This window comes from Chrysemys picta, chromosome 7 (genome assembly GCF_011386835.1).
Source record: "Chrysemys picta bellii isolate R12L10 chromosome 7, ASM1138683v2, whole genome shotgun sequence".
NCBI lineage: Eukaryota > Metazoa > Chordata > Testudines > Emydidae > Chrysemys > Chrysemys picta.
Window position 1 is genome coordinate 24,073,666 of NC_088797.1, and position 13,140 is coordinate 24,086,805.

Below are 13,140 nucleotides of genomic sequence, written 5' to 3' on the forward strand. Positions count from 1 at the left end.
GCCAGGCCGGTGGCTCTAGGATCATGAGCTGTGCAGTGCCACGTGAGTAGGGTCAGAGTCCCAAGTCCTTGCATCCCCATGCGGGCTGACAGGGCTGGGAGTTCTGCAAAAGCAGCATGTTCAGCCCCTGGGGAGAAGAGGGAACATCAGTCAGTCCCTCACCTCCAGCAGGTAATGCTCTAGGATCCCAGAGGAGAAAGGAGTGTGTTGTATAATAAACAGTGACCCCTTTGGCTGACAAGGGGCTACAGTGATGGGCTCCAAATGAGCAGCCTGCCCAGTTAGTGTTGGCCAGCAGGGAGGACTCAGATGGCTTTGGCACCTTCTAAACCAGAGGTGGGCAAACTACGACCTGGGAGCCACATCCGTCCCTCCAGATGTTTTAATCCGGCCTTCAAGCTCCCCCAAGGGAGTGGGATCCGGGGTTTGCCCTGCTCCAGCGCTCCAGCCAGGGAGTGGGGTCAGGGACTTGCTCGACTCCGTGTGGCTCCTGGCTCCTACACGTAGGCACAGCCAGGGGGCTCCACAAGCTGCCCCCACCCCAAGTGCTGCCCCCACAGCTCCCTTCCCGACCAATGGGAGCTGAAGGGGCGGCACCTGCGGACAGGGCAGCGTGCAGAGCCACCTGATCACGCCTCCACGTAGGAGTCGGAGCGGAGACATGCCGCTGCTTCTGGGAGCTGCTTGAGGTAAGCGCTGCCCAAAGCCTGCACCCCTGACCCCCTGCCAGGCTCCTGCCCCAGCCCTGATCCCACCCTCCCACCCTCCAAACCCCTCGGTCCCAACCCAGAGCACCCTCCTTCACCCCCAACCCCTCATCCCCAGCCCTACCCCAGAGCCCGCACCTCCAGCCAGAGCCCTCATTTTCCCCCCCCCATACCCGCATCCCAACCCCCTGCCCCAGCCAGGAGCCCCCTCCTGCACCCTGAACTCCTCATTTCTAGCAACACCCCAGAGCCCAAACCCCCTGCTGGAGCCCGCACTCCAACCCCCAATTTCATGAGCATTCATGGCCCGTCATACAATTTCCATACCCAGATGTGGCCCTCAGGCCAAAAAGTTTGCCCACCCCTGTTCTAAACTGTTGTCTGAGCTGCTCCGGAGACACCCTCTGCTATACATGACCCCAGGGAGGCATGGAGGTGCTGAGGCACCAGGGTGATGGACACATAGTAAATACATGGATTAAACAGAGAGAGGTTTATGGTGCAGAGGCTCCCCATGCGCAGGGCAGCTGCCTAGCTGTGCACTGGAGTTCAATTCCAAAGCCTACACCCAGGGAGCGATCAGCCCGTTCCTTGGACATTCAGCAGGGGTTCTCCTCTCATAGTGGAAGGAGCAGGACCCATGCAAAGCACCAACAACATAAAAGAGAGCACCCCCATTTCCCCAACCCCCTCCAAAGAGCTCTGAAAGGGGATTGCTGTCTCTTTGGGACTTGGGAACGATTTCCCACTGTTATTTGCCCAGCTGAGCTGTTTCCAGCTCTCCTACCAACTGAGCATCACTTAGCACTCTCAGGCATTGTCACTCTACCACGTCAGGATATTTTGACCCTCCTCTTCCTGCCTGGACAGGATTATCAGCCAGGAACACCTGGCCCCAGCTGGCAATCCAGGGACAACAGATGAATCATCTGTTACCTGCGACAAAGCCAATTGGCCAGAAGGAGAGCATTGTTGGGGCAATACCACAATGCCCCGCAGAACTGCTTATTTAGCTAGCCTTGGTCAATGGGGTCCTTCCGGGAACAACGTGTGCCTGACGTCAGCCATGGAGCAGTGAGGCCGCTCTGCCAGAGCCCCATTATGTAAATATCCCCATTGTTTTCAGTGGAGAAGCCACTGGCTCTGCACAGGTCAGGACAAAGGGGAGATTTAAATGGACATTCATTCATGCTCTGGTACTGAGCTGCCCTCGGCTCCCAACACAAAGGGCTGCAGGGCTTGGACCAGGCCTGTGTATCTGGAAATATCAATACAGTCAATCAACGCAGCTGAGACACTGTCATAGGGAAATAGACCCAGAGAACAGGGGGAAATAGACAGCTGCATGGGCGGGAGGGGGAGAGGAGGAAATGGGTGAAACTACCAGCTTCTATTGCTTCAAAATGAGGGAATAAGTTACAGCATGGGCAGGCTGTGCCATCTTCTCCTGCACCGTACAGCTCACTTCAGTCTGCTCTCCCCGACCCCGGGTGCCCCAGCTCTGCTAGGCACTGTAGTCCTAACTTACAGCATCTCTGTGGGTGTGGGCCTGAGCCAATAGAGCAGTGGGGGCAGGCCTCACACATGGACCTGAACAGTCTCTGCCTGAGCGCACATGGGAAAAGCCCAGTTCCATTATAGACTCACCCATTCTCATAGAATATCAGGGTTGCAAGGGACCTCAGGAGGTCATCTAGTCCAACCCCCTGCACAAAGCAGGACCAGTCCCCAGACAAATTTTGACCCCAGTTCCCTAAATGCCCCCCTCAAAGATTGAACTCATAACCCTGGGTTTAACAGGCCAATGTGCAAACCACTGAGCTATCCCTCCCCCCACCTCAGACCCCTGCTGCCCTCTGTGTCCCCTCATCTGTCAGCCATGATAGGACAGGTTCCTCCCAATTAGGCCAGCAGCCACAGGAGCGAGTGGGACTATAGCCCTGGTGCTGTGTTTCGAAATGACCAGTTGCATGAATCCAGAACACAATGACCATACCTAGGCCTTGGGCCTTTGCTGCACTTGAAGAGGTGCCTTCAATACCCACTGAGAGGAGTGAGCACACCCCCTACAGCTCCTGCAAGAGTGACACATTCCAGTTGATTACCCAGCCATCTCCCTCTATCACGGGTGCAGGGAAGAGCTCCTACTGGTGGGCTATGACACCATGCCAGGTGCTTCCATGCCAAAAGGTCAGCACAGGACTAGGCCACATGCCTGGGGGTTGTCGCCACAGGACAGTGCAGGTGGGGCCGAGGTAGTGCACACCCCACAGCACAGTCTTCTGACACCACCCTGCCCCCCAGTGCTTCCTCAGTGAGGTTCCAACACTCAAACCATGGCCTAATAATCTGTTGCTGACATGCTGAGAAGGGAGATGCTTTACCAGCCCAGCCCTAGCACAGCTGCTGGAGCTACAGTAGGATCGCGCTTGTAAAGTGGGACCATTGGTATAAGGGGCTTCACCCTTTTAATTAACCCTCTTTCTAATGTTTGCAGAATCTCAGCCTAGCTGGGGAAGTGGTCAGTGAGTGCATATTCATTAGAGAGACAAGATGGGTGGGGTAATATATTTTATTGGACCAACTTCTTCATGAAAGAGACAAGATTTCAAACTTAAATGCACCTAAAGAAGAGCTCTGTATTAGCTCAAAAGCAAGTCTCTTTCACCAACAGAAGTTGGTCCAATAAAAGATGATATCTCCCTGGGATGGAATACACCCCTTTATTCACACCCTACACACTACTGTAATAATCTTTGTATAGGCCAGGGTATGTCTAGTAAACTCATTTGAAAACTCATAATTTGCTGGTCAGTACTGTCCAGATAAAATATGTGTGGCAACATTATATAAGAAGTTATAAGATTTCCATGTATGATGTTCAAAACTCACATAGCACCAAACTGATCAAACAGGCCTCTCTGGAACGAAGGAGTGTATGTTTGCCTTCATTTGCATTTAAGGATTAACCAGAGTCATCAAGCAGGAAGGGAAAACAAAGGAAGCTCAAACAGGTGGAAAAAACAGCAGGGAACCTCCTTCCACACAGACTCTTTGTCTCTTAGTTCCCAGCTGTTTTTTGCAAGAGGAGGACTGAAACTATAAAAGAAGGGGCAAACACCTCAATACACCCCTCTCTTTCCTCCTGCCCATCACATTCATTGTACCTGAAAAGATAAAAGCAAACAGCCGTTGGACTTTGGGGGGGGGGGGTCCTGACCTGAAGAATTTGGTCAGTAACATTGCTGTAAGCATGTGGTGAAAAATTTTGCTTGAATCTAATATAGTTCATTAAGTTAAGGCACTAGTAGGCATTTTATCTTTTTTTTTTCTTGTAACCATTTCTGACGTTTATGACTCATTACTTGTACTCACTTAAAATCTCTCTCTTTGTAGTTAATAAACTAGTTTTATTGCTTGATCTAATCCAGTGTGTTTAAACTGAAATGTCTGGGTAACTCTATTTAAGATAATAAGGTGGTATATTTTTCCCTACAGGAATAACAGAGTTAATATATTTGTACAGTCCAGGAGAAGGCTGGGCAGTTTAGGACATACATTTCTGGGGGGAAATTCAGGACTGGGGGCATGTTGCGGGTCACGCTGCACTTTAACCAAGGCTGGGTGTAACTGGCAGGCTTCAGTTGCACACAGTCACTCAGGGTGTGGTTGGCACGCTGGAAGGCTGTTTGTGAACAACCCAGGTGGGAGCTACAATAAGGCATTGTAAGGCATCCAGGGTTGCAGGGCAGTGGTGACACAGCCTCCTCCCCGCCTCCCACTGGTCTGAATTGTATCTTGGTATGTCACACTCACCCACCTTGTCTGTCTAATATCCTGGGACTAACACAAAACACTGCAAACAGCAATGAATATTCGTTAGGTGACTTCATCCATGGAACCATTTGGGAGGTTTCCCTTGAGAATGAATCAGGCACAGAACTGACAGGGGATTTGGGAACGGGTGGGCTTGGGCTTTTGTCAGTTGCTGTTTAACTCTCACACACCAATACACTCAGCTCCTTTTTACAGTATAAGTGAAGGGTCAAGTTAAAGATAAGGCACCTCAAAGGAAAACTCACTGCTCTTCGGGGAACAATGCTTTCCTTCTCTATGTCACATTACAGAAAGGAGAGAGAGTCACAGAAAAACACGATCAACCTTACACACCCCACTGAACAGTGTTCCCACCTCACACTCACCCCAGGTCCTGTTCTGAGGGTGTAAAGACAGCAGCTCATTCTGCCAGGCCCTGTTCTGAGACATACGTACCAAGGGTTAAAGGAATTCGATTCTTTCTGGGGATGAGAAGAAGCTTGTCACTTTGATCATCATTAAAAAATGACGACGCTTCAGGGAAGATGCATCCCCAGAGCACCCACGGGAGATGTAGCAGTGTGTGCCACTTCCATTTGTATTCATGTTGTTTACACCTGGCTCTTCTGAAACATTATCAGCTAGAGGCAGAGAGAAACTCTTTACAGATGGGGGTCAGATAAATACATCCTTCACGTGGCCAAACTTAATGCTTAAGGCCCTCTTCATAACCAGAATCTAATAGTACCCAGCATTACAGCCTAGGAGAAGTGGCGATGCAAAGAGAAAGTGTGTTAGAACAGCTGCCACCCTGATGGAAAAGGATGTTGCTGAAAGAACAGAGCTGCCTGTAACAAAAATAGTTCCTTGCATGAGTTACAGTTTGTTTATGTTTCCCTTTGAAAGTGAAACCCCCCGGGTGCTTGCAAAGGCGAAGTTAGAAATTTAATAGATGAATTCTCTGCATTTACAGGCTTTTCCTCCTGTTATCCGGGCTAAGGGACAGGGCTTCATATTCATAGACCTCGATGTACTTTTTCTTGTGCCAGTGATCAGCAAGGCAGTAAAGCTAACAAATTACTGCAGCTGGAAGTGAAAGGCTGCCTCCCAGGACTAGAACCCAGCAATCTTGACACCCAGTGTCCTACTACTGCCTAGCAATTAGTTGCACTCAGGAGAATTTCTTTGTTTTCCCATTTTTCAATTAAAAAAAAAAGGCCCTTGGAAAAAAATAGTATGTGATCATGTGTCAGGACCCCAGATATAAGGCGTGAGGTCAAGGGTGGGGCCTGGGTTGGAGGGGACTCCGTAATGTGATCTAAGTTCAGTCTAGACTAGAGGGTCAAGGCCAGAAGCAGTAGTCCATACCAGTGTCACACTGTAGGCACAGCTCGGTGTCCAGATTGGCTGGTTCACTTGGCTCTGACCTGGACATCAAAGTGGGGTTAGCAGAAAAGAGGCAGGACGAGGCATCAGGAGCAGAGCAGGAGACCAGGACCACGAGCAAGACCAAGTACCAGGAGGGTGCTGAAGGATCCGTTTACAGCAGTAAATCAGGGATCCACCTAGTTGCATAGACAGCCTCCAGCTGTTTCCTCCAGGCCTTAAATAGCATGCCTGATTGGCCCAGGCATGCTTCACTTTGCAACACTTACAAAGTACTTTCAAAGTAGGGGTTTTCTGTAATGGACTTTATATATACATATAGAAACACTCACAATTTGTACCTCTACTGGTCCTGTTTTCCTAGCCGTCAACCCAACTTCTTTTCTTGTACCTCCCTCTCCATAAATACATTTTCTATTTTCCTAGTTCCAGTAGTTGACATATAAGAACTCACACAATGTTCCTTTAAAGGAAACAAACACTCAAAACAAACAAAAAAGCTATAATCAGAAGCGATGTGGGGTTTGTTTAGTTTAGCTTTTTTGCAAGAACAACATTGTGGTTTGTCTCTTTTATTTTCAGTTTTTCACTTTATATATTTTATTGGTCTGCACTGCTCCAACAAGCAGAGAATCACAGCTTTAACCAGCTAGTGCTGCATTTGGAGCTCCCCAGCTCCCCTCAGGCTGCATTTTACTTTGCTCAAGCTGCATTCTACTTCCGTCAGGCTCAGCCTGGCTAAAAATACTGCCAAATAACTAATCAGCTTCCATAACAGGGGATTTTTTCCCCTCACAATACAAAGCATGAATGAAAAGGAGCCCAAACAATTTGCCTTTTGCATTTCAAATGTCTCTGACCTGTAACACTGCAAACAGAACCCCAAAATGCATTTCCGTTTAAACCAATGTTCAAGATCCATCCTGCATCTTGGGTATGCAGAAGGCATTCACAGTAGACGTAGTGGATGTGCCACTTTTCACTTGCTGAACCGGAATCTAAACTATAAGCTCAGAGAGCAGGCTCAGGGCAGAGGATAGATCAGGGCCTAAGATCTATTACTTGTTTTGAAAGCTTTACAGCACCTGTCAAAGAAAAATAGCTGACACAGATTTTTGACATGTGGGGCTCAATGCTGACCCTGTTCCTGCATGTGGATGCAACGGAACCAAATCCAGCCCCCAGTAAGGAGTTTTTGAAGTTAGAGCAGAATTATTCAGCTAGGCAGCAGGATGGCCCAGGGCTTTGTGAATAGGGTGACCAGATGTCCTGATTTTATAGGGACAGTCCGGATTTTTGGATCTTTTTCTTATATCGGCTCCTATTACAGCGCACCCCCTCTCCCGATTTTTCACATTTGCAGTCACCCTATTTGTGAAGAGCACGAGGACTGGAATAAACACAGAGTTGTGGCCTTTGAAATGATGCATCTTTCTTACTCGAGCCAGTCAAAGAAAAGATTTTATTCCCCTTCCCTCCACCATCCTTCCAACTAACACGAGCTTGCAAGTAGCTCCGGGAATCTGGTGCTGCAGATGATCATGAACCAAAAAAATATAATCAAAAATTGAGGCCAGAAACATCAGTTCATCCTCAAATTGAATCAAGTTGCAGCCACTGTGCATATTGTAAGTTTCCACATTAGAATTCCTTCTATACTTCACAAGGCTGACAAGAGCCATTGCTTTTAGGGAGATTCCCTCCCCACCTTTTATTTTATTTTTGAATAATTAACTGGGTAGACTCATGAAATAATTTATTTCCATGATACTTTGGAAGCACTTCTACAGTTTGCTGTCACTACCTGATTTCCCCAAGCTATGCAGTCATTTAAGGTTTGCGTATCTACTCCTCTCTACTGCACAAAAGAAAAAACATTGGTCAATAAAAACAGATGGCTTAACTAGCTGGGGGCCTGCGAACGTACCTCCAAGCCACAAAGCCTCCGAATTGTAAGGTAAGAGCACGACGCGCTGGAGAGACTGTAGTAGTGATAAGCTGCTAAAGGGTTAGTCAGAGGCAAAACCCTGCAGTTCTTACTCAGTCAGAACTGCCAAAGAAATCAACAGTGAGAGCTCTCTTGGGCGCTCCCCTGCCTGCTTTGTGTCACATGTCAGCCTTTCCAGGCTTTCGGGGGGTCACTCAATATTAGCTCCTTCGATTCCTGATTATCAAAATCCTTCCATCCAGCCTCTACACTGCTCAATGCTCTTTGTGTGACTCCCATGAGCATTGATAGTGACATAACATTAAGGGCCAGGCATTTACCTTATGTGGCCAAGTAGTCATGTGTCAGGCAGAGAGCGAGGGACACAGACAGGGTGAGGGTGATAGAGCTGCCGTAGGAGATCAGTAACAAAGCAAAGCCTATGGCACACAGCAGCACCTGCCCAGAAACACGTCAGAGAGAAGCTGCAACACTACTGGCCTCTTTATGCTAAGGTACAGGGAGGAGGGGGTGGCTACCTTGATTGACAGCTGCCGAGGCAGTATTTTAATTCGGTGCCTTTTTTGTAAGGGAAATATTTGTATCGCCTGTACTGGATTGTGATGGGATTCCTCACCAGTGTAGGAGACGACGATGTTTCACACACGTCACACCTCCCGAAAGCTGCTGCGAGCAGGACGAGAGCTCTGCTGAGCCATAGGTTCCTATGCTTTAGCTCTGCCTCTCAGCTTGAACAATGGAGAACTGTGCACTGAGTGAGCCAGGGGTCCCATGCAACAAATAGTACGTGACCATGTCGTCAAAGACTACCATTACCACCAGGTACATGCACTAAGGGTGCAAGGGCAACCTTAACATCTGGCGCATTGCCGAACTCCAGTACTTGGCTTTGCAATTCTGACAAACTTTGAAAAGAGCGTTTTGTATCGAATGTATAGAAAAGTGTATTTGTGTGTTTATAGAAACACACACACTCCCCAAGCAGAGCCTCCTGGAGCAAGGGGGAAAGAAGCATCCACAATGGCTCCTGTGGACTTTGCACTGCAGCTCTAATTTGGGAAGCCCTCAGATATCACAGTGATGGGAACTAGGGGGAAGGAACCCCAAAGATTAGGCCGGATAGCGTGATAAAAGGTGAGGTCACCCAGCTTTCATTTGCCAAGCAGGCGGTGATTTACCTGCCCAGACAGTTCAGGTGCAGAGGCGGCACTCTAGAGAGGGGAGTCAAGCAATGGACCTCCCCACAGCATCAGTGTCTAGGCCATCATGCCAGTGATGTGTTAACAAAGAGACAGAGCCCGCTGAATAATATATTCAGCCATCTCCCCCAGTCAGGGCCGGCTCTAGGCACCAGCAAAACAAGCTGGTGCTTGGGGAGGCACATTTTTAGGGGCGGCATGGCCGGCGCCAGAATGCCGCCCCTAAAAATGTGCCCCGGCCGCCCTAGCTCACCTCCGCTGCTACTGCCACGGCGCGCGAAACAGATGATTTGCGCGCCGCTACTCGCCCTCCCTCCCAGGCTCTCAAACCTGGGAGGGAGGGGGAGATCCCGAGCGGCCGTTTCGTGCGCTGCTGCTCCCCCTCCCTCCCAGGCTTGGGAGCCAGGGAGGGAGGGGGAGAAGCGGCGCCCGCGCTGCGGCCACTCGGAGTCTCCCCCTCCCTCCCAGGCTCTCAAACCTGCGGGGGGGGGAGAGACTCCGAGTGGCCGCGGCGCGGCGCCGCTTCTCCCCCTCCCTCCCTCCCTCCTAGGCTTGAGAGCCTGGGGGGAGGAGGCAGGACTGGGGATTTGGGGAAGGGGCGGAGGTGAGGCAGGGCCGGGGGTGGGGTAATTAAAGAAGGGGGGGGAAATTGTTTTTGCTTTGGGCGGCAAAAATCCTAGAGCCGGCCCTGCCCCCAGTCCACCAGTTCCTCCTGGCATGCAACAGGGATACGTGATTTCTCTGTAATGTTTCCTACTGCTCTTAATAAGGGCCCCGGTAATTATTGGGAGAGGTCAGTGCATGGCTCAGTGGTACTATTCAGCCTATGTAATCCATCCACAATGGGTCTGTGCCAAACAAGTGCCATGGCAGCTGGGTCATTCATTAGTGAGCCTTCAGGCAGCTGAGCAATCTTGTGGCAGCTTCTTCATTGCAGATGCACAGGGTGGCAGCCACCTCCCATTTGCAAGGGGACAGCTGCACAGTTTAACGCCTGATTCATGACTATCTTTGCAGATGGCAGCTGTGAATGTTTTCAGTGCCAGCATTTGGGCTGGAATCAGGGCTGTGCCAAGCTACAAGAGACCCAGTGATGAGACAGGCTATGTCTCTGCTGTATAGGGCTTGCAAATTAATTGAAAATTGGCCCTGGAAGAATTTGAACCAACCACATACTCACTCACTGGAGGGACAAGCAGAAGATGGAATTTTGTTTTAACCTTAAAATATATTAGTGGTTCCCACCCATTAAGTATCCTGGCTCAGTCCTATCTCCCAGGACCAGGAGACTGACCTAGATCTCCCATACAGCTGTGCACAGCACTAGTTTACTTACCTTCATTCTTTAATAGTACAATTATAAAGTATTCAGCAAGGCAGGAGTTTCCCACTCTAGGTAGTCTGGATTTTACATTCCTTCCTCTCAGCCTCTTCCTTCCCCTCTGAATCAGGCTCAGTCCCAGGCTTCTCCAGTTTCATTTTACTCTGAGAAATTGGTCATTTCCCAGTCACAGGTTTGTGTTTTTATTTAACTCACTTCCACTTAACAGAACTGGTCTAAACAGGCTCATCATTTATTTGACTTGGAGTAAAAATATGGCACTGCAAAATATTTTAGATTAAATGTTTTCCTTAATGTTTTGTGGACACACTTCATGCTTGTAAAAATGAGTGAAATTGCATTGGCTGCAACTCAGGAAGGGCGGGTGGATGGGACAAGCACTGTGCAAGTTTCCTATTCACACTTCCTGCATGCTGTATAATTAATTGCTGGTGCACTTCCTGTGCTTTTACCCTGCGGCCATCTCCCCCAGTCTGCTGTTACCTCAGTGCTGACCTGCAGCAACCTCTGCTATTCCAACCTGGCTGCCACCCCAAGCTCGCTCCTGGCCTGCAACACACTGAACATTCCCGAGGAAATCACAGGCTGGGGGCGTTGGACCATGGTCCACTTTTGCTACTCTAAGATAGATTTGCCTGGTTCTCGGGAAGGGATCAGCTAGAGAAACTGCACAGTCTACAAAACCATTCATGAAACCATGTATTAGTGCCACAGTTTCAATCAGCAGGGGTGATGCACAGCCCAGCTCAGGTACTGGCAAGCAGCAGGATTCCTGGTGTTGTTCTGGGCTGTAGAAAACACCCTCCTCCCCTTTTACTCAGTTAATCCACTGCTTGGGGTGGACAGGGTAAGGGCTCCAGTCATAGCGGTTGTATAAATCTGATCCCTAGCCCATCTCCCTCTTCCCCACCCACTAAGATGGGGTTTCTAGGTTAAAGAGAAAGCAGGTGCTCTGGAAAAATTGACAGTTGCTATTTGCAAACAGGTGAGCCAGTTTACTGTCAACAGCAATGATCCTTATCATCCAGTCAAGTTAATTGAAGCTGCTCCTTCTGCTGGGAACAAGACAAGGTCGTACTGGCTTACCTCCTAGAACCAACGGAGGTGGAAGTCCAGGGTGCCCAGACAGGGGTGGCAGGGCTGTTTCTAGCACTTCCAGGCAGTTTAAAGTTCTGGAAACTTGGCCCCCGTCACTTATTGCTGGGTGATTCAGCAAAGGGATTTTGGGATTAACTGGTAGTGATTGTTCCTGTTTAGCCTGGAGGGAACAAGAGCTGGGTCAATTACCCATTTCTTGATCCTATTATTAGGCACTGTTCATGGACAGAGCCAGACCCAAGCCCCTTGCATCAGATGGGCTCTTTTTCTTCTCTCCCCTCCAAGTTTTTTCTGAATTCTTCCACTGGGAAAAATTATCCTTACACCACAACTGTGACAATCTTGCTTTTTTGGCTCTGTGTTATGGCCACAGTTGCAGTCAGCAGAGGTGCTCAAGTTCTCAGCTCCTGGGTTCAGTGCTTACTTTGTGCCAGGGTTGAGCCCTGACACCTCTGGGCTTGGTGCATCAATTATGCATGGGGAAAAAAAAAAAAAAGACTTGAGCCCCAGCATCTCTGTCATTACAAATTAAGCACTGCCTGGTTTAAAAAGTGGGGAAAGGGAGACTGGTGGCAGGATATGTTTTGCAAGGGGCCCTTGACTTTGGAATTCACTCCCTCCTAACCCAAAACAGCTTGAGTCAGTGGATCATGAGGGTATGCTGCAAGGGCCATGTATTGTCCGGGCTGTTAGGGGAGGATTGAGATGCATGGGACTAGAGAGGTTTCAGTTGCAGTTCAGCTAGCCAGTGGGCATGGATGTGGGGTGGGAATGGGGTTGAGCTATTTCAGTCCTTGATTTTGTAGGAACTGTAGCTTTTAAATGAGGTTGGAGTCCCTAGAGCTAAGTGGCGCCTTTGGCAAACGGAAAGGAAACATTAGCACAGGAAAAATAGTTGAATTGTTTTTGTTGCTGTCACAGACTCCAGGAACTTTATTCTCAGCTTTGATGTGTGGTGCTCAAGCTAAGGGCAGTACGTACACGATTCAAGGCAGAACTGGCTGGAACACAGGCTGACAGAAGCATCACATGAAGCAAAGCTGTGCTGCTGTGTTTGACTTGAGTTTCCCTCAGGGACTTCCAGAGACCGCAAACTCATGTGACAGAGACCCCAATGGAGCTACTGTTCCACTGGCAGCTTGGGAAGCAAGTAATCCAGCTCCCCCTGTTCCACTCCCAGGAGAGCAGAGGTGACTAGAGAGAGTTGCTGGCAGAACAGCCCATAGTGTGACGCAGGCTTGACAGTAGCTGCAAAGCCCAGAGAAAAACAACCCCGTCTAGGGTGTTTATAGGGCTTTGTATCTAGAGATCTGAGGATTTTTTTTAAATATATCTCCACGCTTCCTGTTTTCCAGGCCTTTCCCTGCATCATACCCCAGTGCTCAGTAAATAAGCTCTGTGCCAGTGACAGACTACTTGGCAGTATGGGGTGGGGGGCGGGAATTGCTGGCTGAGCCCAACTGGCCTGGTTCTGCACATTGATTAGTTTGTCCCACTAGTGAAGGCATCTGTTCCTGTTCCCCTCCTGTTGACAGATCCCCCGTAGATTCCTTTTGTTCATCTCCCATAAGGGGAGGAGGAAATGAGAGACATCAGCAGAAGAGCAACTCAGGCAATACTCCATGAGGAAAACTGACAGTCATG

General features: G+C 49.2%; 1 protein-coding gene across 1 annotated transcript in view; it reads right to left on the minus strand.

Moving 5' to 3' along the window:
* Nucleotides 1–10,506, minus strand: part of IP6K2 (inositol hexakisphosphate kinase 2) — a 76,269-nt gene extending 65,763 nt beyond the window's left edge. The window contains exon 1 of the mRNA XM_065550926.1: nt 10,393–10,506. The gene's annotated coding sequence lies outside the window, so the exon portion shown is untranslated. The remainder of the gene's footprint in view (nt 1–10,392) is intronic.
* Between the last annotated feature and the right edge of the window lie 2,634 nt (nt 10,507–13,140).